The following is a 5,142-nucleotide window of genomic DNA, read 5'->3' as shown; positions in this document are numbered from 1 at the left end:
GTTGTGGTACATACTGGCCCCATCATGTTGCCATGGCCTTTACCTCCTCTCTGTTAAAAGTTTTAGTATTTTGCACAGAAACTTTCTTCCCTCAGGAGAGAGAGAACCTGGGAACCAGGGCTGCCAGCCAGACAAACACCCTAAGAGTAGGCGTAACCTGTCAAAAATGATCTCTCTCTTCAGTTCAGTGACACTCTGAAATGTTACTTATCCCGGCAGAACCAGAGAATTGAAAGCAGCTACATCAAACCCCTGTGTAGCTAACAGGAATGAACACACACTCCTTTGTATCTGAAGTGATGTTTAGTTTTACCCTTTGTTAACTGCAAGACTAAAGGGAAAGGCAGTGGTGGTGCCAGATATTAAGAGTGAAACACGAAACAATCATCATAGTTATGCCCATAGTGACTGCAAAATCTTTCTATATACTCTTATTATCATCAGTGTATTATTTTGGCCTCAGAGCAGGGAATGTGTCCTCATCCTGCTTTTTAGGTCACTAGGTGCTTTTAAAACAGGAGGGCTCTGAGTGTAACCTATAGCACACATGGCCCATATGGGGATGTAGCTCAGTGGTAGAGCACATGCTTTGCATGTATGAGGCCCTGGGTTCAATCCCCAGCATCTCCAATTCTTTTTCACCCTGTTGGTTTGCTCATCCCCAGAGGGGATGGGGCCCACCAGTCTCCCTGCAGGAATTTTAATCCTGCTCAGTGAGGGCAAGTGCCAATTGCATGGAAGGTCAGGGGTTTCTGCTCCCAAGTCACCCTGGTACATTTAAGATTCCCACCAGCTGTGCTGCTTGGGACAAGGGTAGATGAGAAGGGCGAATCCTCCAGCACTGAGGGAAAGGTCCCATCTGCTCAGACTGAGAGGCAAAGACTAAAACTTATTTCTGTCTGGGCCCAATCTTTTCACCTGGTATAGCCCTTGTTCCAGCTCAGGTGGTAGCTAGGGATGTCTCATGACTGCAGCCATGTTTGTTCAGTTCCACCCCCTTATACAGCTTTGGTACAAGGCAGGAATCTTTTGTTTCTCACCTGGGGAAAAGCCCCAGGTTTAAGATGGATTCCTGTACCAGGTGACATGGTCACATATCCTGTGAGACCCCCAAGCCTTCATTCTTCCTGGCCTGACTCACAGATGGTGCAGGACAGAGCCATCTCCAGTCAATTGTCCTGGTTAATGGGAGCCATCAAGAGTCCAAACCACTGTTAATGGCCCACACTTTGCATCATTACAACAGGACCTCAGAGTTATAGTTCATATTTCTAGTTTCAGATCCAAGAATGATCGAGTCATACAAATAGGATGAACACACACAGTAGATTATAAGCTGTGTAATGATACCTCACAAGAGACCTTTTGCATGAAGCATTGTCCAGTCACTTTATATTCACACTCATTAGCATATTTTCATAAAATCCTATGGAGTGCAACGTCACAGCAGGGAAAGGGTTTTACTGCACCTGGGAGCAGTTGAGTTTCATGTTCAGGCTGTGGTATGAGTTCCTCCAGGTTTCTCGTAAGCACACAGGACCTCGGTGCCTCGATACAGGAATGGCCCAGATATGATAAAGTGATGGAACTGCATTTTCCTTTTTATTTCTGTATTTCCAATGACATTTCTGTTTGTGATTTCGTTTTGCTTTGTAGAACTGTGTTTTCTCCTGGATTTGATATTTAACGGAAAAAAGAATAAGGCCTCAAGGCACGAGATGGAGGAGCAGGCTGGGGCTAGGACTGCTAAGAGAACAAGAGTAGCAGGTTTTCTGTATTGTTTCCTGCCCTCATTTTTCTTGACTAGTTTCTCTTCTGCATGAAATTTGCCTCTTTAAAATGTGAGCCTGGCTAGCCTAGTTGGCAGAGCATCAGACTTTTTAATCTGAGGGTCCAGGGTTCAAGTCCCTAGTCAGGCAAAGAAACACTTTCCCCCCTGTGACATCCCCAAGGATTTTTAGAAGGACTCTCCTTCACTTTAGTTTTTCCTTTTCAGGACATGGCCTTTCCTAGTAAGGGCCCTTTACTGCCTGGGACTGAAGGCGTGCTACCGCCTCACCTGTCCACTGGCCTCACAGTCTGGAGGAAGAAAGGCCTCTGGGCCTGCAGCAAAGTGCTGGGTGCTGACTTTCTGAGCAAATGCAGGGCTGGCCAGAGAGGCATCTTCCCACTGAGTCCTCCCTGCCAGAAAAAATTGTCCCCACAGACAGGGGTGGCTCCAGGCCCCAGCACACCAAGCGTGCTTGGGACAGCAAGCCACAGCGCCTACCGGTCGCCGCGAGGGCGGCAGGCAGGCTGCCTTCGGCGGCATGCCTGCAAAGGGTCCGCTGGTCCTGCGACTTCGGCGGACCTCCTGCAGGCAAGCCGCCGAAGGCAACCTGCCTGCCGTGCTTGGGGCGTAAAATGCCCAGAGCCGCCTTCCCCAGAGTCCTCCCTTCTGGAAGTCTACAGTAATCAACAGGTGCTCTGCTGGTCCCATGGTGTAAGGGCCAGCACTCAGGACTTTGAATCCTGCACTTGAGTTGAAGTCTCAGTGGAATCTGAGAACACCTGTGCCACAAACTGCGGGCCTTCCAAGGCTCTGTCTTGCTTTCTCAAAGGCCATGAAAGCCACTACAAAAGGTTTTTTTCCTGCTGATAATAGCTCACCTTAACTGATCACCTGTTATAGTGTGTATGGCAACACCCAACCTTGCATCTTCTGTGTGTGTGTGTGTATGTATATAGATAGATAGATAATCTATATCTTCTGGCTGTATTTTCCGCTGCATGCATCCAATGAAGTTGGTTTTAGCCCAGGAAAGCTTATGCTCAAATAAATTTGTTAGTTTAAGGTGCCACAAGTACTTTGTTCTTTTGCAGATAAATGAATGGAGGTTAAGTCCATGAATGGCTATTAGCCAGGATGGGTAAGGAATGGTGTCCCTAACCTCTGTTTGTTAGAGGGTGGAGATGGATGTCAGGAGAGAAATCACTTGCTCATTACCTGTTAGGTTCAGTCCTCTGGGGCAGCTGGCATTGGCCACTGTTGGCAGATAGGATGCGGGGTTGATGGACCTTTGGTCTGACCCAATATGGCCATTCTTATGGTCTTATGAAGGAGGAGCAAGGTACTGGGACAGAGTTTCTGTAGTGTAGTGGTTATCACGTTTACCTAACATGCAAAAGGTCCCTGGTTCAAAACCAGGCAGAAACATGCTGGCTTAATTTTCCCAGCTCCTACTGGCCTATTCCCTGCGGTTGTAGGAGCAGCAGTGATTTCTATGCTCAAAGGTCTATTATACTTCCTGCTCCCACTTTTGTCTCCTCTCCTCTCTGAATGCCTGTGAAGTGGCTTTCCCTCCCGCTCCCTCCTGGAATGCTGGTGGGATGAATGGGCTGGTTGAAGAGCAGAAGAGCTCCCAGGTAGACAAGGTGTCTGGGACGCTAATTAGGCAGCGCTCACACACCCAGAGCATGGACACTGCCCAAGGTGGAGTGTGACCAACCAGATGCAGCCAAGTCATCTCTAGTCGCAGGCCATGAGGTGCAGGCCCTTAAAAGGGAGGCCCTGTGCTCAGGAGAGCACTCACAAGCTTGTACCTCCAGTGAATGCCCATGCCCGGACTGCCTGGCCAGTGGTTCTCTGCGTTGCATTTCATTGTGCCTCAGGGAGACTTACCTTTGTCACACCATCCATAGCTGCGCTGTGGGAAACTTACCTTGCAGAATCCTGACATCTCCAGTGCCGTGCCTGTCCTGGGAGCGTGAGTGTGTCACCCTGCCCCCCTTCGTTTGAGCTTAGCTATCAATATAATAAATGTGCTGCTTTCTGCCAAACTCTGGTGGGTCATTAGTGCTCCCTATGCTGACTAGCTGGCCCAATTTCAGGTAACACCTGCGATAACCCCAACCCCTGCATGACAGAGGGTAGTGAAATGAGCTGAGGAAAAAGCCTTAGCATCAGCAGGGGAAAGCTAGAGGATCTGGGCCAGTCACCTTTGAAGCCTTGTGGCTTGGTCTCCTCTGCCCTTGAGATTGGCCTATGGCGGCCGGCTCTTCTGTGTGACTTGCCAAAGGAGGAAGTGAGGCAGGAATGGGGCAAAAGAGGAAAGTCGAGCTGAGGAAGGCAGGGCAGAAGCCAAGTGCCTCAGTGCGGCTAAGTGGGGTTAGTAGAGCGTCACCAGTCGTTCTGCAGCAAAGCCTGGGAGGTGCGGTTGGCTGCTGGGAGGCAGAATCCTGTGCCTGCCTCTTGGCTTCCCAGGATGGCTACTTGCAACCCAGGAGAAGGATGGTTCTGGGTGAAAGGAAGACAAGCAAAGCTCTGGGAGGAAGTTTGGGTGCGGGGTGCTGGCTCTGCGCTGGGGAGGGGTTGGTGCAGGAGGGGTGGCGCTTCCCCGGCAGTGCAGCTCCCAAAGTGACCGGCACACAACCCTCTGGCAGCAGCTCCTAGGTGGGCGGGGCCAGGGGTCTCCGTGTGCCACTGCTGCAGGTGTTGCCCCAGAGCTCCCATTGGCTGAAGTTCCTGCCAATGGGTGCTGCGGAGTTGGTACTGGGCAGGGGCAGTGCATGGAGACACTCCCCGCCCCAGGGGATGCTGGGACATGCCGACATTTCTGGGAGTGGCACGGAGGACGGAGGCAGAGTGGACAGGAGCCACCTTAGTGCTGCTGGCACATCTCTGCACACCCATGGGGAGGGGAGCAGAGGCCCCATGTGCTGCCTGGGGTAGGGCAGTGCACAGAGCTGCCTCCCCTCCTGGGCCTATTACAGGAGTTGGTGGGTGGGGTCTTTTGGCCTGCAAGGTGCAGCAGGTCGGACTAGATGATCACATTGGTCCCTTCTGACCTTAAGGGCTCTGAGTCTAAAAGGGAGAGGGAAGTAAAGGGAAAAAAATAAAAAATAAACCAAACATTGTAATACCAGGATGACTCCATCTGCTCATTGTATAGTCCCGCCCCTTTCTTCCTCCACTGGGTGTTTAATGATCTGCAGGACATTGATTCTCTCCCTTCCATTGCTAAACTGATACAATGTGACTGGAAATTAAATCACTCAGCAGAGAAAACATCACATTCCTGCATTCGCTGGGAATTGAAGCCAGGTCAACTGCTTGAAAAGCAGCTACGCTCACCACTGTACCACCAATGCATCTGGCAAAAA

General features: G+C 50.5%; 2 non-coding genes across 2 annotated transcripts; both read left to right on the top strand.

Moving 5' to 3' along the window:
• The first annotated feature begins 558 nt into the window (after positions 1–558).
• TRNAA-UGC lies at positions 559–630 on the top strand. The gene has a single exon. It is a non-coding gene; the product is annotated as a tRNA-Ala (tRNA).
• Positions 631–3,123: 2,493 nt separating this feature from the next.
• Positions 3,124–3,196, top strand: TRNAV-AAC. Its single transcript has one exon. It is a non-coding gene; the product is annotated as a tRNA-Val (tRNA).
• The last annotated feature ends 1,946 nt before the right edge of the window (positions 3,197–5,142 follow it).

The sequence above is a fragment of the Mauremys reevesii genome, linkage group 12 (genome assembly GCF_016161935.1).
Source record: "Mauremys reevesii isolate NIE-2019 linkage group 12, ASM1616193v1, whole genome shotgun sequence".
Classification (NCBI taxonomy): Eukaryota; Metazoa; Chordata; order Testudines; family Geoemydidae; genus Mauremys; species Mauremys reevesii.
This window is presented reverse-complemented; position numbering and strand designations above follow the sequence as displayed.